Source organism: Cynocephalus volans, chromosome 1 (assembly GCF_027409185.1).
Source record: "Cynocephalus volans isolate mCynVol1 chromosome 1, mCynVol1.pri, whole genome shotgun sequence".
In the NCBI taxonomy this organism is placed as follows: domain Eukaryota; kingdom Metazoa; phylum Chordata; class Mammalia; order Dermoptera; family Cynocephalidae; genus Cynocephalus; species Cynocephalus volans.
The window spans coordinates 141,667,714-141,694,714 of record NC_084460.1 but is presented as its reverse complement, the minus strand read 5'-3'; the positions used below and the strand labels follow the sequence as shown (position 1 = coordinate 141,694,714).

At 38.8% G+C, this 27,001-nt stretch overlaps 1 long non-coding RNA gene across 2 annotated transcripts; it reads right to left on the bottom strand.

Annotated features, from left to right (window-relative positions):
• Nucleotides 1-7,020: 7,020 nt before the first annotated feature.
• Nucleotides 7,021-25,466, bottom strand: LOC134388510 (uncharacterized). Of its 2 annotated transcripts, none has more exons than XR_010024635.1 (3): nt 25,289-25,466; nt 22,600-22,804; nt 7,021-7,428 (listed from the first exon to the last, which is right to left on the bottom strand). It is a non-coding gene; the product is annotated as an uncharacterized LOC134388510 (long non-coding RNA). The 2 variants fall into 2 exon arrangements; XR_010024636.1 differs by lacking the exon at nt 7,021-7,428 and adding an exon at nt 12,670-13,567.
• Nucleotides 25,467-27,001: the final 1,535 nt, after the last annotated feature.

Genomic DNA, 27,001 nt, shown 5'->3' with positions numbered 1-27,001 from the left:
ATTGGCCCTTATAAATATTAAAAGATCAGACTACATAAAATAAATTTCTGTGACAACCCTCCCTAGCTCCCACCATAAACAATGTTTAAAGATAGATGACAATTTGGGATTATCAGTTAGTATCTCTAACACATAAAAATATTTTATAAATCACTAAGAAAATGATGAGAAAAGATCCAGAGATACTAATGGGCATAATTATCTTACTGTAGAAATGGCCATGGACATGAAAAAAGGGCTAACCTTATTTATGGTTAAATAAATGCAAATTAAAAGAACAATTAATTACCAGTTTTTATCTATTAGAGTGGGAAATAATAATTGCAATATTACTTGTTGGCTATAGTTTGAGACTATAGGCATTCTCATACATGTTAGAATTTAAATTGGTACAAATTATTTGAAGGCAATACCTATTTAAGTTTTAAATGAGAATATTCTTTGACCCACACATTATACTTTAAGAAATTTCCTAAGTAGCTATAAAGTATTTATTACACAGGTCTTATGATTGTATTGCTTATTATAGAATTGCTATATTATATAGTCATTAAAAATGGTATTGAGAGTTACAAAAATTGAATGCCTCTGGGGTCCCGATTTAAGGGAGAAGTGGGGGGTGTTGTGAGACCTTGAGCGAACACGCCAAGCCCAGAGGCTGGTGCTGCTGCGGCTCCGGGGATTGCCCTTTGCCACTGTGGGCTTGGTGTTGCCAGGTCTTTCAATTTTTCAAGATAAGGACAAATTTTTGATTTTTACTTAACATTTTCCGTATTTAAAAATGTGGGCCGCTTAATCTAAACTTTTAAAACACCATATAGACCAACACAGTATCTAGATTTTGGCCAACTTTGTTGACCCTTGATCTACCTTTTCATATATTTTACTTCTAAAATTTGTGTAAAATGTATACAGAAGGGTAAAAAAACATGTATTTCATATTTAAAAAATAATAAAAGAAACCTCAATCATGTTACTACTATCCACCTTGAGAAACGTTAACTAAACCTGCAATCTCATTTGATTTATTTTCCATTAGAGGTAATCACCGCTTTGAATTTGTTTTAATCCCTTCTTTCTCTTTACATTGTTAGCATCTATAACTCTAAACTACATATTGCTTAGTTTTTTACTGGTTTTGAACTTTAAACAGCAAATCATACTGTAATATATTCTTGAGACTTTTTTTAGAATTTCATCCATTTTTTTGTCTGAATAAATCATGCTTTTAGATTTAATATGTGCTGAAGTTTAATATGCATGACTAATATTACTTTAGAGCATTAAGAAAAAGTGTGTGTGTGTAGGGGGAGGATGCTGTCAACCCAGTTGGTTTTGTCCCCCATACTCCTCTTCATGGTGGGTCATGGCACTGCCCCCTTCCCACCTAGGGCATCAGTACAGCCCAAGGTACAGGCTCTGGGTTTGGGCCCTTCGGAGGCATGCTGATGGTTGGTCCTGGGATGTGTGGAGCCCTTTCTGATTGTTGGGCTCTGAGGTGCACAGCAGGAGATGTGATGGTAATGAAGATAATTTAACTTTTTCTAAATATCCCTGACTCTGAATCTAAGTCCAATAGGGAGTATCCAGGCTCCGACTGACTGGGCCTGCCAGCCCCCTCCCCTAGGAATGTGCTGGCGCCTCAGTGGAAGGAACGTGGGAGGTAGGCTACTTCTCCTGGGATTTTTGCTCCCAACTCCACAGATACCTCTCAGCCCAGAGTGAAGTGTTTAGGGCACACTTGTCACCCCTGGACCAGGCCAGAGGGACTGGGCAAGTAAAGGGAGTCACCATCCATTGGCTGGAAAAACCATGGATAGAAGAGACTATGTCTGCACCATCCATCCCTGGTCACCAAGTGTATTAGTCCATTTCTGTTGCTTATAACAAAATACCTGGAACTGGGTAATTTATAAAGAAAATGGAATTCATTGCTTGTAGTTTCAGAGGCTAGGAAGTCCAAAGTCCAGGGAACATATCTGGTGAAGGCTTTCTTTGCTGGTGATGTCAGTGACAGCAGGGTATCACATTGCAAAAGTGGCAGAGCAGAGAGAGTGAGAGAGAGAGACTAACCTGACCATTCTCTCCTTTAAAGCCCTCCAAACCACGCCCCTGACTGCCTTTTTAATCCATTCACTACAGCATGGTCCTACAATCTAATCACCTCTTCAAGGTCCCACCCTTCAATTACCATAATAGGATTTCCTTCCCTCTTGACAGTCACAGTGGGAGCCAAGTTTCTAATACATAAAACTTGGAGAACACTATTCAAGCTTCAGGGGGTTTTGTGGGGGACACAATTCAACTACTACACCAAGCCTCATCCCAGACTCTTTCTTTTCCCTCCAAGCCATAACATCTAATCCATCTCCAAGTCATGTTAGTTCCTTCCTCCAAAATATTGGCTTGGATCTGTTCCCTCTCTCTTCCTTGCTGCCATCAACCTGTTCAGACAACATCTCCGGCTGAGCATACCTTCATTCCTTCTGCAAATCATCATGGAGCCACGACTGCTTTCCAGGCCCAGAGGGGGACACGTGAGGCACAGTGGTGAGCAAAAACCCTCAAGTTCTCACCCTCTCAGCAATGGATTTTACTGCAACAGCCTCCCGCTGGACTGGGGCCTCCACACCCATGCACACCCTCATTTCACCTTGGCCAGAAGGCTCTGAAAGTGCCTCCCTGCCAGGACTCTCCACCGGCCGGTGGGATGAAGCCTGGGTGCTGTATCTTGCACATCCTCCATGTCCCCCTCAGTGCTGAACTCTACCCCCCTAGCCCCAGCCTGTAAGCTGCCTCCCTCCCCTCACTGGCCTCCCATCCCTTCTTTCAATGTGCCTTTATGCCTTTGCATAGGCTGTTCCTTTGGATGGCACACCCTTCCACTCAGGGCTCAGCTGAAATGTCACCTCTTGGGAGACACATCCCCTCTGGCATCATATCGTTAGCTCTGACCTATGCTGTTTCTGGCTGCACTGCCTGCCTGCCTCACTTGCCTGGCAGAGTGCTACAGTATGAGGGTGTGTCTATGCAGTCACCCAGCACATCACCAGTGGTTTTGAGCTGCCTCTGCCCTGGACACCCTTTTGCACCCAGCCTCCCTGGGTGTAGAGCCACCCATCCATGTTTTTAAGATTCATCATTGTTGATATGTGTAGCTATTAATATTTCGTTGTATGAACATACCACAAGTTGTTTATTCATGCAGTGACCCATGTTTTCTGACACAAAAAATAACAAGCAAAGAAGTCAAATAGCAAAGCAACATGTGTAGAATTATTGCACTATGGTAAAAAGTGGATGTCTACACATACATATTTTACACACACATCCACACATCCATTTTGGAAGGCTGTGACACTACAGATCCCCTACCCCTCAAAGATGTGATTAAACCTGACCTGAAATCCACTATCTTGGCCTTGAAGGAGTCAGACACTTTCTCAAAATGTTTGCTAGTTCTTGGGAATAATTTCCGTATGCTCCACCCTGCCGTCACATTTCTACCTTCTTATGTGCTGTCTCACTCATGTTCAACACCACGAAATTAACAATTTTTGTCAGTTCCTGTAAAAATTCCCATGTACCCAAATGTTTCATGAGATTAGTAATTTTATGAGAGTGGCTCAAGGGAGTCATAGGGAAAGGTCACACTGCAGAACATACACCCTCCACCTCGTTCCTGGCTTCATTCTCATCCTGTTCTTAAATTCTTCTCTCATTATTCTGGGCAACAGATAATTCCCTTCCCTTGTCTCACATAGAATGTGTCTGCTCATTTCAGGCCACTCAGTGTTTTGTATTTTATCTTAGGATCCATCAAGTATCTATTCCCCCACATACAATTCTGTAAGAGAAATTTTGGTGGATAAAAATGTCTACCCTTTTTACACAACAAAGTAAGCAATGGGATTATAGGTGATTTAAAAAATCTTTGTTATACATTTCTGCAATGGAACAGTTAAAAAAAATAAGTGTTTTACATTTATAATTAGAAAAAAACAACACATCAACATTTTAGAAAAGATGCTTTAAAACATGCCTGGAAATTGATAGCAGTGGCTTACAAACCGTTTTGAACACCATACCCAATAAGAAATACATATATAGCTACCTAGTAAACTCAGCTGAAATAAAAGTTTTGTGGAAGTTACAGGTAGGTAGGAGGAATTAACTCCATTGTTCTAAGACACAGGGGACTATGGTTAACAATAATATATTGTATATTTCAAATTGGCAAGGACAAAGAATTTTGAAAATTCTGCCAATTGCACATATTGAAGCATCACACCATACCCCATAAATATGTAATAATTATGTGTCCATAAAAATAAAAAGGACTCCATGCTGCTGCTGCCCTTTGGTGCTCTTTGACCCAGAGACACCCCACTGTGCTGCTTAGTAACTGCACCAGGGCACATAAGCATTCTCTTCAATTTTGATCCCTCTCTCCCTGAAAAAAAAAAAAATTTTTTTTTTTTTTTTGGTGGCTGGCCAGTAGGGGGAATAAAAGAAAAAAGTTTTATGAAATAATATTCATCCTTACTTATTATTTAGTGAGTCATAACCCACTACTATTGACTTCACAGACCACTGCTGGAGCTTGGATCTTTACCTTTATTTTCAAAACACTAATCTACTGGTTTCTACAAATTTGTCAACCTTATCCTGAAAATTAAAAATAAATTAGTCAAATTATTTATTTCTAATTATTTAATAAGAAAATTGAACCATTTCTTATTTTCTGCTTATCGTGATCTCAGAGACCCAACCTCATGCAAACATGAGGTCTAAATACAATTTTCTGCTCTTTCTTTGCTAACAAGAAGTATTTTTAAGATTGTTCAGATTTCATCTGTGTGAAGTCATAATCACAGTGTCATTGAAGTTTTTAGTTTCTGTGAGAGGCTTTTGTGTTTGAAAAGGATGATTTGTGGTTCTGTGGGTCTTAAATTAGTATTCAATTTATTGAAGTTATCAATTGAAAAAACTTTGTTTTCCTTATGCTTTTCAGTTCAGTCTTCGACTTTGTATTCTATCTATAAAATGGAATAATTTTTCTATGAAAAAGAACAGATATTTCCACTTGTTCTTTGATTACAGACTAATTCAATGTTTGATCCCATTAAATATTTGGTAAGTTGAATTCCCCTAAACATTAAAAAAGATACATATAGAACATAAGTATCCTAATTTTCTCAAACACTTCAATGCCTTTCATGATATCATCTTTCCGAGCCCTTAAGCAACTCTTGTATATCTAAAAAACCCCAAGTTTTAACTCTAATAAATCAGATTCTCAACTTTCAAATGCTGTTTAGAAATAAGTCAAAGGATTTTATACTTTTTGGATTAAAATCTCAAACAAATATTAATTACACATGTTAAATTGAAATCACAAGGTTTATACGTCAGATTGATTCAAATGGAATAACAAATTCTCCCAGATTATCCTGATGATTAAAAATGTATTCCCAAATCCAGAGCATTCTTGTTCTGATTCTCTTTTGAACTATCAGAATAAGTATTGCACTTTATTAGCTGTTACACAAAAATCCACCTGCTTTAAGCAAATTTGTATCTCAATTATTGCTGAAACATTGCTAACAGTCAAGTGAAATGTTCATTTAGGTTGGCAACACTGTAGAATAACAATAGCTGAGAAGCATGGTGCCAAGATCAGTAACAAAATATGTTACTGACTCCAAAATCGAGGGCATTGTAATTGAATTCTAAAATGTAGTGATTGAAAGTAATTTTTTTCTGCTCATTTGACAAAAGCTATTTCTAGAAAATAAATAGCTACTGACATAAATACTTAAATGGCTGTTATTTGTGGAGGAAGCTATTTCTAAAAGTAGTTCTGTCTTTAGCATTCAGATGAGTAAAACCCAGTTTATCAAGGTTTCTCATTAGACTGGTAACAGTATATGTCACCAGGGTTCTTATGTCCCCATTGTTATCCTTGCAGACAACAACTTTGCAGCAAACAAGTATGTTGAAGTGACTCTTTCATATGCCATCAAGTTATTTCTGTTGAAGGTAGTTTCAATAACAGAAGAGTTTGAACTTCCCCTCCTTAAACACATTTTAGCATGAGGCATTTAAAAGAAGTTGGTAGAGATAAATCTAAAGGCAATGCCGCAGTGACACTGGCTACAAAATTTTGATCAGTGTTATGAGTCAATTGTGTCCCCCTCCAAATTCATATGTTGAGATCCTAACCCCCAGTACCTCAGATTGTGACCTTATTTGTGACCTTTTTGGAAGATTCAATCGTACTGGGATAAGACGGGCCTCTAATCCAATATGACTGGTGTCCTTATAAAAGGAATGCCATGTAAAGAGGCAGATATACGCACTTAGGAAATATTATGTGAAGACAGAGGAGACACATGCACAAGTCTGAGACTACCAGCAGCCAGGAGAGAAGCATGAAATTAACTATCCCTCACAGTCCTCAAAAGGATCCAACCCTGCTGACACCCTGATCTTAGACTTCCAGCCTCCAGAACTGCAAGACAATACATTTCTGTTGTTTAAGCCACCCCATTTGTGGTACTTTGTTATGGCAGCCCTAGCAAACTGATACAATTGCGAAGTCCAGCAAGAAAGAAATGCACTCTTTAAAAACTGGGAGGTGGCAAGAGAGACAGTGGTTGGGGTAAAACAATGCAGAGGGAACAGCACATGAAAAAGTCTGGAGGTGAGGTTCATAATTATGTCTTAAGAGTATAAGTCACAAAAGAAATAGAGAGAGATGAGTCTGAAGAGGTTGGCAGAAGTCAGACCACACAATCTCTGAAGCCATAGTAAGTCTTTTGATTTATCTGAAAAGAGCATGGGAGAAGTGGACAGACTTACGCTGAACAGAGCAGTCATATCTGTGCCTGGACTGGTTATTGCATCTACCTGAAGATGGCAAATTAGGCACAGGCGGAGACCTCCCCCCTCCGCTGTATCAAAAATAAATGATATCAGTACATTAAAATTGTATAAAAGTACATTTTTATGCTTCAAAACAAGAGAGAAAGGGAAATAAGAATCAGAAATCCATAAACCAGAAAACCAAAAGTTTGCTAAAAATTGAGGGGAGTGGAAGTAGACAGGAATCCACAGTAGTAATAAGAGCCTAAAGCCATTGGGCTTCTAGGTGACCAAGATTGGGGACCAGAGCCTCTCAACATTTGGGAACCAGGCTGACACTACACCATCTGCCCATGGCTGGGGGCTGGGAGGGGTCAGCCGCTCTCAGCAGACTCCTGGAGTTCCTCTGCCACAAAGGAGTAGGGTCTGGAAATGAAGTGATCCTCTGTGCACCCGGTCCAGGCCTGGTCTGGAACTGTCCCTGATGCAGGTCTGGGGATGAAGCCACTGCAGGACCCTCATAGGAGACTGTCACAGCCCAGGATGCATGGGGGGGGTGACCTGTGAAAGATGAGTGGACAGAGAAGAATTACGAAGTATTTGAGGAAGAGTGACTGCATGAAAGATAAGCATGAGAAATAGAATAACTGATACTTGAGGATGAGAGCTTATATAGGAACAAAGAAAGGACTTTAAAATAAATCTTTATGTTATTACCCAAGAGACAAAGAAAGAAATGACAGTTTAAAATGAGCTGAAGAGCAAATTACTAAACTCAAAGTTTGACCTAGGAGTTCCAGTCAAGATGGCAGAATAGACGGTCCCCAGTGTCACTCTCTCCCACAAACCAATGAATTTACCACTATAAAAATGTAACATCAGCCAAGCTGGGGCCACTGGAGCTCAGGGGAAGAGGAGGAGAGACCTACAGAGTTCATGAAGGGGGAGAAGCCATGGTGAGAGAAAGAAAAAACTGCTTAGAGCGTTTCATGCTGAGGCAGCTTTAAGGCTGGAGCTGGTGAGCATACGGAGCTGGCAGAAGCTGCAGCTGTGCCCTTCAGATGGAGTTACTTGGAGGTGGCAGGGGAGAAGAGGGCCTTGGTGGCCCCCAGGACAGCAAGACTATTAATAGGGTTCCTGTGGACCCATGCAGGAGTGAGGAGCCAGAAAAGCTGAAAGAGGGGAGCCATTCAGAGGCCGCTGGGTCATTGCAAGGGACTGGTGCAGTGCTGTCCCAGGGGAAATATTTGCAGCACAAGCAGTTGGGGAGACAGGGCCACTGGGAGAACACCGGGACACAGCAAGGACAGCCGATCTGTCCCCCAATCAGCACAGGACCATTCAGAGGAATATAGAATTGCATGGGGTGCAGTTTGATGAAAAGACTCAGGCCCAGATCAGAGTTTTTACACAACCCAGGTGCACCCAGTCTCTGGAAAGCTGGAAGTACCTATAAGATCAACTGTTAAACCCTGAGCTGCAGAAAAAGTCTTCCCTAGGGAAACAACAGCAAAGCAGGAATTTAGCTCAACCACAGAGCTCAAGTACTGGTTCCCACAGGAAGTTCCCCTGTTTTAGAAGTACGCAAAGGACAAAATATTAGTTCTGGCCCAGGCACACCACCAGCACCTCAGGGCAGCCATGGGACCTGAGGCATGGAGCCAGGGATTGGACCACCCACCCACAATCATGCACACCACTAGCACCTCAGGGCCCACCCAGGGGCTGGGGGCATGGATTAGGGGACCAAACCCTCTGCTCACATTCAGGCACACCACCAGTGCCTTGGGGCCCCCACCACTGCCAAGAAGCATGCCAAAAACATCACCTCCATGTAGGTGACCCACCACAGCCACCACAGTAACCATGCAGATGGTCTGCCAGACACTGGAATGCATTGACACAAGGGGAGTCACCAGCAGAGACCAAAGAAAAGAATAGGATGTCTCTCTCCACAAAGTCCATTCCAGAGTGTCAGAAGAAGTATCTGCTCTATGATAATATTGGGGGACCTGAACACACCCTTCAGCATTGGACAGATCATCTAGGCAACAAATCAACAGAGTAACCATAACTCTTTTAGAGGGAGAGAAGAAATCTAGGATTATCAGTGGTGGGAGGGGGAAAGGAGAGGGGGATAGGGGAGAGATTGGACAAGGGGCATAAAGAATAAGTACAATTTGTAACAATATACATACTAGTAATATTGACTTGATCAACATATGTCAACATTGAATCCCCAAAATACATATAATCAATTATGCTTCAATAAAACTAAAAAAGATTGACCTAAAGTAGTCTTTCAGAATGTAGCATAAAGAATACAGAGAAGAAAAATATCAAAGTTTAGAGATAGTGAAGATGGATTCAGAAGACCCAATATATATTTAAAAAAATACATAGGAGAGAATTTTGAATGGACAAAATATGAATGAGGATTTCCCAAAAAGAAAGATATGTATTTTGGGGTTGAAAAAAATTCCATGAAATACTAAACAAGACCAAAAAAACCTGTATGCTAGACAGTGTGTTTAAAATTTTGGGACATTAGATGTAATGGTAACACGCTAAATTCTGCCAGAGTTATAGAGTAAAAGAATGAACATTAAAATAATGTCATATTTCTCATTAACAATTTTAGATACCATAAAGCAATAGGGTAATATCTAAAAAACTCTGAGAAAAACTAATTTAATATAGAAATATTTATTATTCCAAATTATGCATCAAGAATTAGGGTTAAAGATATTTCCAAACTACAAAGATGCTGAAATTTCTCACACATAGACCCTTGCTGAAAGAACTTTTTTTTTTGTCGTTTTTTCGTGACCGGCACTCAGCCAGTGAGTGCACTGGTCAGTCCTATATAGGATCCGAACCCGCGGCGGGAGCGTCGCTGCGCTCCCAGTGCAGCACTCTACCAAGTGTGCCACGGGCTCGGCCTGGCTGAAAGAACTTCTAAAGTATATATATACTCCAGCAAGAAGTAATGGCTTCACATGTTAAGTAAAGAATGGTAAAACTTATTGGTGAATTAAAATATTTATTAATTTTAAAAACGACTATAGGGGAAAAATAGTTTTAGTAACAAGTTGGGACTAAAATTCCACTGAACTCTTACATGGTCAACGTGAGGGGGAAATATTGAGGGAATCAAAACACATTAAGTTTCTTATCTGGGGCCGGCCCGTGGCTCACTTGGGAGAGCGTGGTGCTGACAACACCAAGTCAAGGGTTAAGATCCCTGTACTGGTCATCTTTAAAAAAAAAAAAAAAAGTTTCTTATCTTGTTCAGGAAGAAGACAGAAATAGTGAATAAATTTAAACTTCATTAGATAAATATATTTAAGAACATGTGGTGAAAATTTAAGGACAATTATTAAAAGCATAGGAATAGAATATATAACTGTCCTTTCCAGGACATTCAACAACAACAACAAAAAATGTTAAAAAGTAAACTAGATTAATATAAAAGAATTTAGGAAAGGAGAAAAAGTAGAAACAAATAGAAGGCATAGTGAGGAGAAAATACAAAATAATTGATTAGAAACAAGCACACATACAATAGTAATCACAATAAATGTGCATAGGTTAACCACCTCTGTGAGAATAGAAATCTTTCCTGTTCATCCCTATATGCTTGTCATAAGGTCTTTTTAAAAAATTTACACATTGTAATTGTTCATACTTATGGCATACAATCTGATGTTTTGATACATATATAGGCTGTATAATAATCTGGTCAGAGTAGTTAATGTGTCAATCACATCAAGCATTTATCATTTCCTTGTGGCAAAAATATTCAAAAGCCTCTCCTCAAGCTATTATGTAATATACAAAACTTAACTGTTAACCATAGTTACCCTACTGTGCAATAGAACACCAGAACTTATTCCTCCTATCTAATTGTAATTTCGTACCCATTGGCTAACCTTTCCCTGTTTTCTCTTCCCACCTCCCTGCCCCTCCCCCATCTCTGGTAACCACTGTTTTTTTTCTCTGCCTCTATAATACCTTTTTTTTTTTGTCAGAAGGTCTTTTTAAAAAAGATATTTGTTTTATGAATAAAAGATAGACTTTCAGATTGGATTTTTTAAAAACCCAGCTATATGCTGGTAAAAAGAGACTCACAAAAAAATCCCTGAGAGTTTGAAAATTCAGGAAAGAAAAAAGATATACTAGACACTTACTAACAGCAACAACAAATATCTAGTACAGCAATATTAGAATTATGGGTAATAAAATTCAGGGCAAAATGCATTAAAAGGGACAGGGTGGCATTTCACATTGATAAAAGGAATAGTGTACTAAAAAGATATAACAGTCCTTAACTTTTATGCACCTTAAATATGGCCTTAAATTTTAAAAAATATCTTGTAGAACTATATTCGAAAATTAAAAATGGTACTGGAAGACAAAAATGAGACTACCCTTCAACAACAAGAAAAAATAAACAACCTGCTTAAAAAATGGGAATAGGACTTGAATAGCCATTTCTCCAAAGAAGACATACAAATAAGCCAATAAGCAGATGAAAAAATGCTTGGCATCACTAATCATTAGGGAAATGCAAATCAAAACTGCAATGTCAAATGTCCATCAATGGATCAATGGACAAACAAAGTGTAATATATGCACAATGGATTATTAATCAGCCTTGAAAAAGGCTGGAAGTTCTGACACATGCTGCAACATGGATGAAAATTGAGGACATTATGCTTTGTGAAATAAGCTGGTCACGAAAGGACAAATACGTTAATTTATGTGTTTAGAGTAGTCAAATCATAGAGACAGAAAATAAAATAATGGTTCCCAGGGGCTGAGGAAGAGAGGGGAAATGAGGAGTTATTGATAATTTCTTAATTTCAGTTTTGCAAGATAGATGGCTGTTATGATAGCACAACGTGAATATGCTTAACGCCACTGAAACGCACACTTAAACATGGTTAACACAGTGCTTTTATATTGTGTATGTTCACCCTCTCTACTTCTGCCACTAACATACACACTTGGCTTTCTTTCTATGTACACTTTACACAGAGAAAGTTTTGTTCACTTCGGCGTTGAGGTGAACATCACTGCAGAGTAGAGCACAGAGGTAGATCAAGGGATCACTCAGATAGGTGCTTGTCTCAAACAGGATTTATTTTCCTAAGGTCAAATAATACTTTGTGCGATGGCACAGATTGTGTTTCCAATGGCCACAAGAATCCCAGATGCAGAATATTGACAAGGAGCTCCCATAGGCCCAAAGCCAAGTTTATTTCATTCTCATACACTGTAACTCATCTCTTCTAGAATTTCACTGATGGTGTGGATAAGAGGATTTACATCTGTCACTGGAACCTGCCAGCTGTTCTCCTTTGCTCTGTTTTTCTTCCTGCAGATGACGTGTTTTTGTAAAAATAACATAATGGGTCCCTAAATTTGGTTTGTTTATATTTGGTGATGAGTTGTGATGCTAACAGAGCATATTCAGGACACAATACTTAATGTGGAATGGTGGTGACTCAATTATGTTTTGATGCTACCTATTTGGTAGCAGTCACTGCAAAATGTGTTTCTCTTACACAGGTGCAAATATAATGATAAAAACGAGGACCCCACACTCAGGTAAACTGGGTGTATTCTGGTTTTCCTGGCTGGTGATGTGATCCTGAGCAGGTAATTTAACTAGTCTGAACCTCAGTTTCTTCACCTTTAATTAAAAGGAGGATAAAAGCACCTGATTCATAGAGTTGTAAAAATTAAAGGAGGTGTATGTGAATGGACTCTTCACAATACCTAACATATTGTAGACATTTAACAAACATTAAATTTCTTTTCCTTGGTGAATTGTTTTATGGTTAAATACCACATTTGCCCCAGGCCATACCAGCCTGAAGGTAAAAAAGGGACCACAACAGCAGTGTAAATGTCCCCAGCATCTTAGGCGGGGCCTTGCAATTTCCCTTCAGGAAAAGCCCTCCCAAATCTGTAGCACGTCCAGGATTATCCTCCATATGCTAATACACACAGTGTCCTCAGCTCACACGCATCATTTGCTGTGTTCTACCGTGCTTTGGCTGTGTGTGACCATTTGCTTCTGGGACTGCAATCCCGGTAAAGCCAATGCAAAGGTGCCAAGAACCTTCTGGTGACTTTGGGAATATGTTGGGAAATCCCCTTCTACTGCTGCCAGCTTTTACCTCCTGTCATGGAGGCTAGACACTGCACAGTGCCAGCACCATCACTGGGCCAGCCTTACCAGAATTGCTTTCATGGTGTAACTACACTGCTTCGTTTTCGTCCTGAAGTGGCAAGAATCTCTTTTCTGTCTTCATATGAACTCTAATTCTTTTTGTTTGTATTTTCAGCCTCTTTCTCCTTGAGGCCATAATCATGATTCCACGGGCCAGAGGAAAATTTGACTAACTGGTATTATACCAAAAATCTGTCCTCCCTTCTAACACTGAAGCTTTATTATGGGGCCAAGCTTTTATGTAAAGGCCTCTCTTCTCTGAAGACGTTATAGTCCAAGAGTTATTTTCAATTTCTCGTGCAAGTCAGCCTCCCTCCTCCCAGGTCCCTTAGGGCTACCTCTGCAGTCTTTCAGACACTCTAAGGTATGTACTTCTTGTGCTTTCGTTGAGAATCCTGCTATGGTTTCAAATGTAGGAGGATTTTTAGAAGACTTTTCCTCTAAAAAGGAGGAGTGAGGCTGGAAGGAAAAAGAAAGAGTATTATGAAAAGATTGTGTTAAGTTTAGATGTGACAGGGTGGGATGTGGGGGATGTGGGGACCTGAATTTGGGTAGTGGTCATGGAAAGAAAGTAGCAGGTGCTAGCAGCTGATGAAAGAGCAGACAGATCTAACCAGTGACTAGAGTGGAGAAAGAGGCTCTGAAGATTGGCATGGATGATTCTTGGCTTTCTGGGAATTTCTGCACCCAAACGTCATTGCAAAAATTGAAATCCCAGATCCTTAATAGTAGTTTTTAGAGTTCTGTACTCTTCACTCCTGACCCTGCCTTAAAACCACTGACTCCCTTAAATTCCCCAGTGTTTACATTGGAAACCCTGCTACCTTTACTCTTCCTCAAGCATCAGGCTTGTGTGTGAGTTACCCCAGCCTGTCTGCCTCACTCCATGTGGGATCGTGAGACATGCTAGTCCTCATGAACACGCTGGTGAAATGGAATCCCAGGGCAATCTGTCAGTCAGGAAAAGCCCTGCCATTCCTCTAGGACTGAAGATACTGTTTTCAGTGTTCATATTTGTTTTGAGTGAGCATTCTTTACACACTCATGGTCAGGAACAACTTAAAAGATGCTAGGAACCAAAAAGTTCGTTGGGTTTCCCCTCACTCTGTTCATAGTCTATATTTAGACTCCAGCCTATTAAAAATATTTTAAGAGGAGTATTCGGCACATTTCTGAACTATTTCTCTGAACATTTAAGCAAATGGACAACGACAGGGGCACCCCTGGGCAAAGCTCTGAGTGGGTCTTCAGCACCTCTCCAGCTGGCCCCTTCCTCCTGTTCCTCAGGTGTCCTCATGCTGGGCCTGGCTGCTGAGAGCTCTTCACAGGGCACTCCTCCAGGACTGGGCTTCAAAATCCCTGTGGCTAAGGCTTTCCTTACCCAGATCCAATATCAAATTGTCATGTACCAGAGGACTGAAGATAATGGGTGGCCTAATAAATAATAATAGATATATGGTTTATTGAGTGCCTGGCACTGTGCTTTTCAAACACTATCTCCTTTAATCCTTATAGCAATCTTAGGAGACAAGTGTTATTATTCCTCTTTACTGATGAGGAGAGACTGAAACCCCAAGAGTATAAGTAAATTGGGCAAAGACCATACAGCTTGCTAGTGCCAGGGACAGAATAGGACCTCAGGTTTCTCCCATAGTACACAGGCATGGTAATCACACTTTCAATCTCTTATTTCCAGACAACGATTTCTGATGGGGATTTCAGGAATCAAGGCATACTCTCAGAGGCTCCATCTTTAATAAGGGTTTTATTCCAGTGGGGCCCTATTCCTTTAAATTTGCTTTTTAATGAAGTAAACTCTTTGCAAAACTCTTTTTAGCAGAGAAAAACCACATGCCCTAGTTCAAAATGTTCTTTGAAATCTCATAATCTGTATTTTTTTCAGAATATGGGGGCAAGTAGGCTTTTTATCTTAAAATTACCTACCCGACCCCCCCCCCCTTTTAAAACCAACTCCTTACTGCCTCTCAATAAAAGTTGTTTAATCACATTATGTTAAAAACAATAAAGCAGAAGTGTGGTTTGTAAAAATATTTGCCATCTTTAGCTTGGCTTCTTGGTTTCCTGATTCTGAGGAACTCTGAGTGGCTGTTTGCCAAACTCCTCTGTACCTGTGTGAGTACAAACCCACAAACCCCCTTTTGCTGGGCTGGGCCCCACGCAAAATGGTGAAGTGGCTGAAGTTTGAAAACAAGCCCACTTTCAGTGCTCCCAGCTCCCTCCTCTCCAGCTTTTCCCCTGCCTCTTTTGCATTTTTAAAAAAATATAATATAATGCAATTAAGACAAACTTTCCCTTTTCTCTCAATCAAGAAGAGGAGGCCTTCAGAAACATTTTTGTGTGATTTAAAGTAAATGTGATTTTTAATCTCAGAGTACTGACATTTTTGGCTACATCTTTCATTACAGAGCCAAAGGTTCTTTTTTTCCTGGTTAAAGGAATTTCAGGTTGAGGAATCTTGGAGGCGAAGGGAGAGGAGCCACCTGAGGAAGGAATTTAGATAGAATGAGCATGTTATCCCTCCTCTTGTCCCCAAAGCAGACAGGCTTCATGAGAAAGGACTTGAAGGTAGTCATTTCTTTACTGTTTTTTTTTTTTTTTTCCCTTGGGTTTGGGCAGCTTTGCTCTGTCAGATGATACTTAAGGCACATGTGAAAAAAAAAAAGAGGTTTCAAGGAAGTAGAGCTGTCCTCTGCTCTGGGGCTTGTTGATCTGGGCAAGGTCCTTACCTCCGAGTGCCCTCAAGGGACGGAGGAAGTAGTTCCTGCCACAGTTCTGATAAGGGCTTAAAGAATGAACCAACATTTACAAAGTCAAGTGGAACAGTTTTTTTAACAAAAACAAAATATTATTAAAACTGTGTGTGGGTTACATGGCATAGCCTTGTTTTGAAATAGCCTCAAAATTAAATTATCCATTTTCTCTCTGATTATAAACATACTTAATTGCAATGCAGAATGAGTTCTTCCCTCCATCTCCCCCTACTCCCATTGCACAGTGGTAGCAGAAGATAATGCCAAAGTGACAGTGGTAAACATCTGATGGTTTAGACGGGGTACTACAAAAGACCTGCAGTATGAGGCTGCCCATTCAGTGACTGCTGCATCAAGAAGATGACTCGGTGTTCTTACCCAGTCAAGTCCCCTCTCCTCCTACTTTCTGGCTGGACTTTGAGTTTTATGCTAGCTTGAAGCATCTCATCACTTTGGACCATGCCATAAAGCAATTCCACACCATTGCTGCTGACCCTATCTTCGTGTTTATTGTATTCACTGAGATCCAAGGGCCCCCGTTATACAGGGGACTACCATAAGCACATCTACCATGATTTCACCATTGTGCTCCATGGTCACAGCTCACCACCTATCACTCATCTCTTAAATGTGCTCCTTTTTCTTGAGCCAACAAAATAAGCTGGTGGACAGCCTGATCATCCTACGGTAAAGTTCACTGCCGAGTCTTAGTCATTTTCACAGCACTTCTAATCAGATTTTTGGTGTTTTAAATAAGTCTGTCTTTAATATGTAAGGACATCTAAAGAAGCCCAGATATTTGAGGAAAAATTTTAACAAGAAATGAACACAGAGGAAGCAAAGACAATGTAGGAAAAAAAAGACCAAAAATTTTCAAGAGGTAAGAGAAGATAATGAATCCATGAACAAGAATGGGATTCTATAAACATGAATATTAAGAGAATAAAATAGAGCTCCAAATATAAAAATGATGACAGAAATTAAAAATTAAACCAAAGGGTCTATAGAAAAGTTGAATAAATGTTACAGACTGAATTGTTGTCCCCCGGCCTCTTCTCCTGTCTCCAATTCATATGTTGAGCTCTAATCCTCAGTATCTCAGAATGTGACTGTATTTGGAGAAGGGACTTTAAAGAGGTACTTAAGTTAAAATAGTCCCTAATCCAATATGACTGGCAGCTATATAAGAAGAGGAGATTAGGACACACAGACTCCTGAGATGTGCACACACAGGTGGACAACTATGTGAGGAGGCAGCAAGAGGGTGGCCACCTGTAAGCCGAGGAGAGAGGCCTCAGAGGAAATCAGCTCTGCTGATAACTTGATTTTGGATTTCCAGCCTCCAGAGCTCTAAGAAAATAAATTTCTGATGTTTGAACCACCCCTCTTTGGTATTTTGTTATGATAGCCCTAGCAAACTCATACAGTAAATTTCCCAGAAAAAAGAATAACAACGATAAACAAAGTAAACCAAACCAAGAAGATGGAAAGCAAGGGACAAAAGAAGAAATTTAGGCAAACAGAACAAGTGGACCAAGATCTCATAAAGAGAAAACACACAAATGGAAGGAAGAAAAGTATAAAAAAAAATAAGAAAAATGATATTAAAAAGTTTTGCCAAGTGCCTAGTAAAACAACAGAAAAAAACACACATACCAAATCATATCATTGTGAAATTGCAGAACACTAGGAATGAAGATTAGCTCTTACAATTGTCCCAAGAGAATGAGAAAGAAAAAGAAAGAACAAAACTTGGTCACACATACAAAGAATTAGAAACCAGAACGGTGTTTAATTACTCAAGAGAAAGTATACATGAATATTTGTAGGTGAGTAAGTGTAAACTCATTTTATTAATTGAATTTGTTTCTATGACCATATATTAGGAAACCACTGAACTTTTCTACTAACGTTAAGAATGACTTGTTCTGTGTCTAATGTAAATTATTAAACACCATTACACTTACTAAGGTGTGGTGCATTCTGCATTAGTGCTAAATAAAAGTTAAAGGGAAATGAGAGGATGGATTAAATATGACATGTGTCAGGAGGCTTTGCTGCCACCAAGGATCTAGAGCAGCACAATTGCTGGTCACATGGCATTTGAATAACAGGATTCTGTTTTAAGCTGCAGATCTAGAAGAAACTTTTTCAGAAGACAGTGAATAGGGAAGTGAAATCAAGTAGAAGTTCCGTCATATGGGAATAGGATAAAGGAAGTAAGGATGCAAAAGCTGAAGAAGGAATGTTTTAGTGAGGCCAAGATTTTGATCTTTAAACAGTTGAAGGACTTTTGTATAGAAAGGGATTAAACTTATTCAGTGCAGACCAGAGACCAGTGATTGGAAACTTCAGGGAAAGCCATTTTGGTTCACTAGAAGATATATTAGTTTCCATTTGTTGCTGCAACTAATCACCACAAATTTAGTAGCTTAAAACAAGAAAGTTTATCACCTTACTGTTATGGAGGTCAGAAATCTGAAATGGGTCTTACTGGGCTGAAGTCAAGAGGTTGGCAGCGCTGCCTTCCTTCTGGAGGCTCTAGGGGAGAATCTGTTTCCTTGCCTTTTTTCAAGGCTGCCGTCATTCCTTAGCTTGTGATTCCTCCCTCCATCATCATCAAAGCCAGAAGTGTAGCTTCTCCAATCTCTCTGACTCTGATGCTCCTTTCTGCCTCTTATAAGGATCCTATAGTTACATTGGGCCCATCTGGATAATCCAGGATAATCTCCTCATCTTAAGGTCTTTAACTTAATCAGATCTACAAAGTTCCTTTTGCCATAAAAGATGACATATTCACAGGTTTCGGGGATTAGGAGGTGGAGCCTTTGGGGTGCTGTTATTCTGCCTACCGCAGTAGGTAAGAACTTTCTAATTGTCATGGCTGCTTAGAAATGCAATGAGTTCCTTGGGAGCCAGTGACTTAGACCCATTACTGGGAGTGTCCAATCAGCAGGAATGCCGAGGGGGGATTTTATGGATAATTGTAGTAGGTGACTCAAAGTCCTAATAATCTTGAAATTTTAAAAAAGAAATAATCTGATTTTTCATGATGTAGAAAATTAAGTCTGAGAGTGCATGACACTAAAGCAACCAGATGAAAAGAAAATATTCAATTCATATTATTATAATGTATGATACTTAAATGGAATTTTAATTTTTCACTCATGTATTGGAATTATTCATGCATAAGTTAAAGGTTAAGTAAAAGTTTGATGTTCTACTGTGTAGAATCGACAAGTGGACTACAATAATGGAATAGAAACAGTATCTTCCATTGGCCGGCTTTGATGACCAGAAAGCCCTTTTTTATATGTTTCCTTATTAACTTCAACTCACTGGTTCTATTCTGCTTTCTGGAGCCACACAGGTTAAGTCCAGCTCCTTTTGCCTAAAATAGACTTTGAATTCATGAAGAGGCCTGTTATATCTTCCATCTATTCTTTAGTCTGACCATTTACTTCTTTGAATAGGCTGTAGTGTATATGCGTTTATTTTATAAAGACTTTGCGTGTCCTTTCAATTTAATCTTATTGCCTTTGGTTCATTGTTCTGGCCAATCGGTATATTTAAATTTTTTTTATTCATTTGAACTTTTTTTTCCTTCTTTCGTTTGAGATCCTACTATTTGCCAGGCATTTGGCCAGGTAATGGTGAGCAAACATTATTTTCATGACACTTTTCATTGAGTGGAGATCTTTATTTGTTGTAGCAGAGATTCATTCCTGCATTGAGTGAAAAGTTTTACTAAATGATGCTTGAGATAACCTGTTTAGATTGGGGTAAAGCACTTTGGGGAAATATAAAGACATAGCCTCTGCTCTCCAGGAACAACTCTGATATTTGATGATGCTGTGGTGCTTTGCCTACTTGTTGGGCTGATCATGGAATCAAACTAATTTATACAATAGTACATGTGGGAAGCTGCTCTTCACTGATGAAACCCAAGAGAGTTGAACTCTATTGGTTGGTTTATTCCTCTGTTGCTCAAAATAAGAGGGGTATAATGAAGCATTTTTGTTTATTCTAGAGAATTTCAACCCTTCAAAATTGAATATTTCCTCTCGTTATTCCTGAGACACATAGGATGCCCGAAGAATCAAGATTCTGCTAAGGCATATGGAGACCAAACAGTCAACTGTAGGTATCTACTCACTGTATATTTCTCACACTGATCTACTCCTGGTATTGGATATTCTATTACTTATGATTCATTCCTTTATGCTTTGCATTGCTTACTCCCGGTGATCTCCTTTAGAATTCAGTTATTTCCAGCAAATCTCTCAGCTTGAATTAGTTTAGTAAGGCAAATTTATTCTCTAAGTTTTAGAATTAAGCTGCATCAGATGATTGAGCAAGGTATTGGGCAGGGAATTGAGGAAGAGTGGGTTGAAAATTCCTGACATCAATCTATTTTACATTTTGCCCACCACCTCCCCCTAGAATGATATGGACTTTGACCTCCCTGCCCCAGGAAGCATCTGAGCTTGGGAACTGGAGGTGGTTGCTAAGTGAAGTTTTGACAGTCCTGGAATAGAAAATAGATTTGGCATTTTGAATACCCCCCAAAATTTAAACATAAAAAGGTCTAAAATTTAGTTAGCGTGTGAGTCAGTTTTAAAATATACACATACATAAAACCCTGAAGAAATGAACATTGTACTGCAATTGAGTTATAGCAGAAAATCTGCATAATTAGACACATATATTTACCTTTCTTCAATTTTCTAGCCAATTTAGGCTAAATAAAAGCCCATTGCCCCACATTACTGAGATAATCCTGTTTTCATTAATTTGTCATTTTACTCAGAAGATATATCTGGTTTATCACAGAAACAATAATTTTATAAACCTACCTTGGCTTTAAAATGCAACTGAATTCACCAGAGAATGTAAAGAATAACTATTATACAAGTTTTTTGTAGAATTCCCTAAAGATTTTGAGGGTCCTGGAAGGGTCACACCACACATGGCAAATAATTATTTTCTTTGCCCTCTTTTCCTTCTCTCCTTACTTTCCACCCCTACTTCCTGATTTTCCCTTGGAGCTTCCAATACTTCTTTCTCAATTATACAGAAAAGCTTCAATCTTTCTATGAGGTTGTGTACCACGCAATGCCATGCCCCATGTGGGCTCATCAAAACATTTTCCCAACAAAAGCAATTCTTTCCATGAGAGGAATTTTTATACTAGCTGCTATGAGAACTACAAAAATTTTTATCTTACTTATGCGTTTTTGGCATGAGCAGGAAGTACTAAATGATTTCATATTTAATTAAACTTCCCCATCCACCAAAAAAATCATTAAACTTTTAGTTTTTTTTTAAGCTTTTAGTCAGTGAACGTATTATGCATATTTTAAAGTTGACCTGTAAATCCAAGTTTCTATTCAATTCTATTGCAAGGAATTTAGCAACATGGTCAGTTTGAATATTCGTATGCCGGTGGCATTGAGCAATGAGTTTCATTAGGAAAAAGTCACAGACTAAATTATGAATAAGCCAATATATTACTTTTTTTAATTGTAGTAAATATATATATAACATGATATCTACCCTCTTAAATTTTTATTTCCTTAAATTTTACTATTTAAAGTTTTAAATAGTACACTATTGTTAACTAGCACAATGTTGTACAGCAGATCTCTAGAACTTTTTACTCTTGCATAACTGAAACTTTATACCCATTAATCAGCAACTGCCCGTTTCCTTCTCCCCCCAGCTCCTGGCAACCACCGTTCTACTTTCTGCTTCTATGAGTCTGACTACTTTGGATACCTCATATAAGAGGAATCATGCAGCCTTTGTCCTTCTGTGACTGGCTTATTTCACTTAGCTTATCCTCAAGTTCATCCATGTTGTCACATTTGACAGGATTTCCTTTTTTTTTTTTTAAGGCTGAATAATATTACATTGTATGTATATACCACATTTTAAAAATCCATTCATCTGTCAATGAACATTTAGGTTGTTTCCACATCTTGGCTATTGAGAATAATGCTTCAGTGAATATGGGAGTGCAGGTGTCTCTTTGGCTAGTTATTTTATGTCCTTTGGGTAAATACCCAGAAGTGAGGTTGCTGGAACATATGGTAGTTCCATTTTTAATTTTTCGAAGAACCTCCATATTGTTTTCCATAGTAGCTGTACCATTTTACATTCCCACCAGCAGTGTACAAAGGTTCCAGTTTCTCTACATCCTTGTCAACACTTGTTGTTTTTTGTTTGTTTATTTGTTTTGTAATAGCCATCCTGACAGGTGTGGGGTGGTATTGATTTGCATTTTCCTGATGATCAGTGATGTTGAGCATCTTTTCATATACCTTTGGCAATTTGTATATCTTATTTTTAGAAATATCTGTTCAAGCCCTGTGCCCATTTTTTAATTGGGTTATTTGTATACTTTTTTGGGTTGTTTTTTGTTTTTGCCATTGAGTCGTACGAATACTATATTTTGGATATGAACCCTTATCAGACATGTGGTTTGCAAATATTTTTTCCCATTTGGTAGGTTGCTTTTTCACTCTGTCGTTTGTTTCCTCTGCTGTGCAGAAACGTTTTAGTTTGATGTAATCCCATTTACCTATGTTTGCTTTTGTGCTTTTGGTGTCATATACCAGAAATTGTGAAGACCAATGTCATGAAACTTTTCCCATAGTAAACATTTAGATATTTTGAATTACCTATTAGAATTGCCATTACCATATTCCTGGATCTTACCTCTCGCTTGACCTCTACGCATTGCTGACATCCACCAGCTTGAATTAGGGCTGCCTTTGTGCATGATGCCTCCCGGGTTGGGAAGTGTGTCACCCATGCCAGTATGAAAGATGGCCTCAAATGGAATAAGTGTGAAATAATTTGGTATTTTCCATCTTCAGGAAAACTGTTGCTAATTGTTGGTGTCATCATGGACATCCTTTGGCTGATTAAAAGCCCATAAAAAGGGAAAAAGGAGAGATAGGTAGTTGTAGTAATGAGTGAGGCTCAGGAAATATGTCTCTCTCTACAAAAATTATACTTAAGTCTTTATTTTTTAAAAGCTTTCTCTGGACCCCTTAAACTATTATCTTTGTATCCCTGCCTACAAAGGAATCTAAGTTTAGATCCTTCACTCAGTCACCATCCATTCACTCCATGCAGTCCGACTTCTGTCCCACACATCATGAAGAGCACATTGCTGCCAGCAGCACTCATGACCTCTTAATCAGTATTCCTCTCTGTTGCATCTACCTCTGATGACAGCTCTTTCCTGAAAAACAACTCCTCCTAGCTTCCAAAGCACTGTTCAACTCAGCATCAGCATTTTAAAATGGCTGCATTGTTTTCTATATAACTGATACACCATAATTTATTTAAGCATTCACCTATGGATAGATCTTATATCAGGAGCCTCATGACATATCCCTTGGGCCACCTCTGATTTCAGCCACACTTGGAGAGGGCAGTTCCAGGTGAATGTAGAATCAGCTTGAGCTGGCAGCATCTTGCCTTAAGCATGTGTCCTGAATCTTTTTCCTTTTTTTTCTCTAGAGCTTCTCTAATAGTTGCTCCTACCTCCCAACCTTCAGTGGACAGTTCTGTAAGTTATTCAGGTGGCAGAAGCAAATGCCTGTTACCTTCTAAAGGAGTCACCTTCTAAATAAACTGCCTACACACGACTCTTCCTCTCAGATGACAGATATACAGGTGATTTTTACTGTTAGAAAGTGCTACATTAAACTTCTTTTTTTAAAAAATTTTATGTGTCAGAGCTTTTTTATTTTTAAGTGTTAGATTCCCAAACTATGTGCGTTGTCAGATTACATTTCAAAAAACCTGTAGCAAATCCCAGGCCAAGCAGCAGTACATAGAAATGCCTGTTCATATACATACTGACCAGCATGGTTACCCTATAATTTTTGCTACTCTGATTTGAACAAAATGGTGTGTCATATTGCTGTAATTTTCTTTTCAGTGGCATTAGTGAGACTACCATCTTTTCAGGTTCTTAGGTTTATTGGTGTCAACCTATGCAATAAAATCCCAGAGAGACTAAATATATGAATGAAAAAACATAATGAAAATGTTCAAAGATAATTTAGGAGAAAGTTTGTTTAACCAGGTGTGAAGGAAGACATTCTTAAGGATAAAGCCAAGATATTCTTAACCATAGATAAAGATGGACAAATTTGATTACCTTAATAAAAATGGACAAATTTGACTCCATCAGAATTGTGCTTTTTTAGCTTTGGTTGAGCAAATGATATCATAAACAAAGTCAAAAGATGAATGACGAACTGGCAAAAATACCCACAACATATATAACAGGTACTACGAACAGATATGAGAAAGTCAAACTATCTTATAGGAAATCAGGCAAAGGATGAAAACAGAAGAAAACGTGTGTCATCTTCCCTTCTTTAGTGGTATAATTCTCGATGTCATCTTTAAGTGCACACATAAACCAACTGAGGCCTGTGAGTGCAGGACCAATCTTTTCAAGAGAATTTGCCCAGACAACTTATTTCAACTTGGGAAATACAGGCCAACTGCTCTGGAATTTGAAGGCCATGTCTACGTGACACAATGAAAGTTAGAAATGATCTAATACATTTCATCTACCTAGACCTGAAAATAATTTCCTTGTATTATCTCAACTGCCATTCATACTCCTAAATTCACTTGGCTAGCATCATTTGTCTGATTGCTCCTAATATATTGGATTAGGCTATTTCTAAGCCTTATAAATCTACTTTCTTGTGTGTGTAGTTACCGCCCATAATACCAGCCACCAGGTAGAACCCTCAAGGCACCACCAGTCTGCACAATTTACTTTGATATCTTAAATGATATTTTTAAAAAATATCTCATTTCACACAGAACATAAACCAGATCTATTGCAATCCTGTGATGCCAGGTGGGTTAATATTTCTATTTTGTCTCTACTCAATGCTCCATGGTGAAAATAATAGTATTTCTTTATCCTTGTTTGTACTAGTGGAATACTATGAATTATGGCTGTGCGGCAAAGCTGGTGAGTTATAGAGCCATAATTCTGTTCACACAAAAATAAAATGTTTTTCTGTTTTTGGCCTTTGGACACAACTTTAGTGGGGGAGATCTTATGAGATCTCAGATCCATGAGCTGCATCTGGTGTGCCAGAGGTTATGTCGACACAGGCTTTCTAGATTAAAATCTAAATTTAAGATTTTATAGGCTGGGTAAGTACAAAAGTTGAGGCCTAGTTTTCCTTCTCCATTGAATCAATCACTTTTTGCATGGGAGTCTGTTTATTTTAAATGTAACCAGAGAAAGGAAAGAGCCTCTTGGGCAAGTGCTCACTAGAATCAATCACTCTATGCATGGGAGTCTATTTATTTTAAGTGTAACTAGAGAGAGGAAAAAGCCTCTTGGGCAAGTGCTTACCGGGAGAGGAGAGAGATGAATCAATTCTTTCTTGCGTAGCTGCTGTTGTTAAATTCCATATGAAAAAATGCTTAGTGACCTTAAGCTGTGAAAAATGACTTCAGACAATTTTTTTTAGAGCATGAAATAAAAAGAAATCTGATACAGCTAACTAGATATTCAAACAATTGAATGGATTTCATTGAATTTTTACTGAATTGCAGAAACTTTTAGCTTTCAAGATTTTTTTTTTTTTTTTGGTATCATAGGTTCAAACATAAATTCTTTAAAAACAAGTAATGCAGATTTAAAGAGACAAGTGAAGCTTCTTTTTAGGTCTCTCTACATAATTGAGAGCTTTATGTTTGGTTCATGAGGTTATATAAATTGTTCATGGATGGTCTCATGACTCATAGTTTACAAGGATTTAGTGTGTTATGTAGGTAGTAGGTGACTGCTTGGGAAGTCCAGAAGGGCATTTTTATGGTCCTGACATGAAAGAGCACAGAACAGGTTTATCTGTGAGGCAGTTGTGGGAAGGTTATAAAGTGATGCCAACTGACTAGAGTGTCTTCCATTGACGTCAAGAGCATTTCATAGTTTAGTGTTTGGTGTATTTTTAGATTCTAAAGGCATGGCTGATATATTTAATAGCGTCAATCTTTGACCAACAGATTTACTGTTAACCCTTATTTGTCATTTGTTTTTGGCATAGAAAAATAGCTATAGGATGACAACACTCTTTTATGTGATCTTTTTACCTGTAGAAGAGGGCATTAACCGTTAAACATTTCATTCACCTGCTATGAACTCAGAAGTCTTTAGTACTTAATATTGAGAGGAAAAAATGTGATTGCGGACAGAGCATAGGACCCGGAGTCCTATGGTGCAAGTGCAATTTATTAGCCATGCAACACTGGGGAAGAGGCTTAGGATCTCCAAGCATCCCTTTTCTCCTCTGTAAAATGGAGACAGTAATACTCACCTGCATCATTTGGAATGCTTTGTGTGTTAGAAAGCCCTGTCTCAGAACTATAGGATCAGAAAAGTCAGTTTCAAATGGTCTTAAGCAATAGGGAAATTTATTGTCTCATGTAATTAATCGGAAGTTCAGAAATAGGGTGATTTCCAGGTGGGGAATAATCAGTGGCTCAAAGACGTCACTGATGGCCCAGGATATTTTCATGCCTTTCTCTGTCACATGTAGATGTCATCTTCAGCTGCTTCCTTTATCATTACTAGATGGTTGCCGGTGGTGATAGGATATGGCTGTTCCCTTTTCCTGTCTAGCTGAGACAGAGAGACACTTCCAAGCTTCCCCTATGGAATATATATCAATCCTCTGCTTCATTGATGGGGCTAAGTTAGGTCATGTGTGAACTCTCCATTATACTCTGGACACAATCAGGGGAATGTGTTGCTTTGATTAACTTGTATCTGAGAATGGAACGCATTTTGAAAAGCTAGTCGCAGTGTCTACCACAGAGCTATCCTGGGTAGTTATGAGAACTAACTTATATGCACAATGTCAGGTACATACAGGGTGTTTGGTTAATGGTAATTACTACTGATTCTATTATTATTTTTGCTGGGTAAGCGAATGTGGGTTCATTCATTGGAGCATCAGGCTCTATAGTTTACCCGGTTTGACCTAAACATGGTGGTAAAGGAGCCTTGTTCACAAATTTGACTCCTGTGTGAGTCACTGAATTTTGTACAGAAAAAACAGTCTTT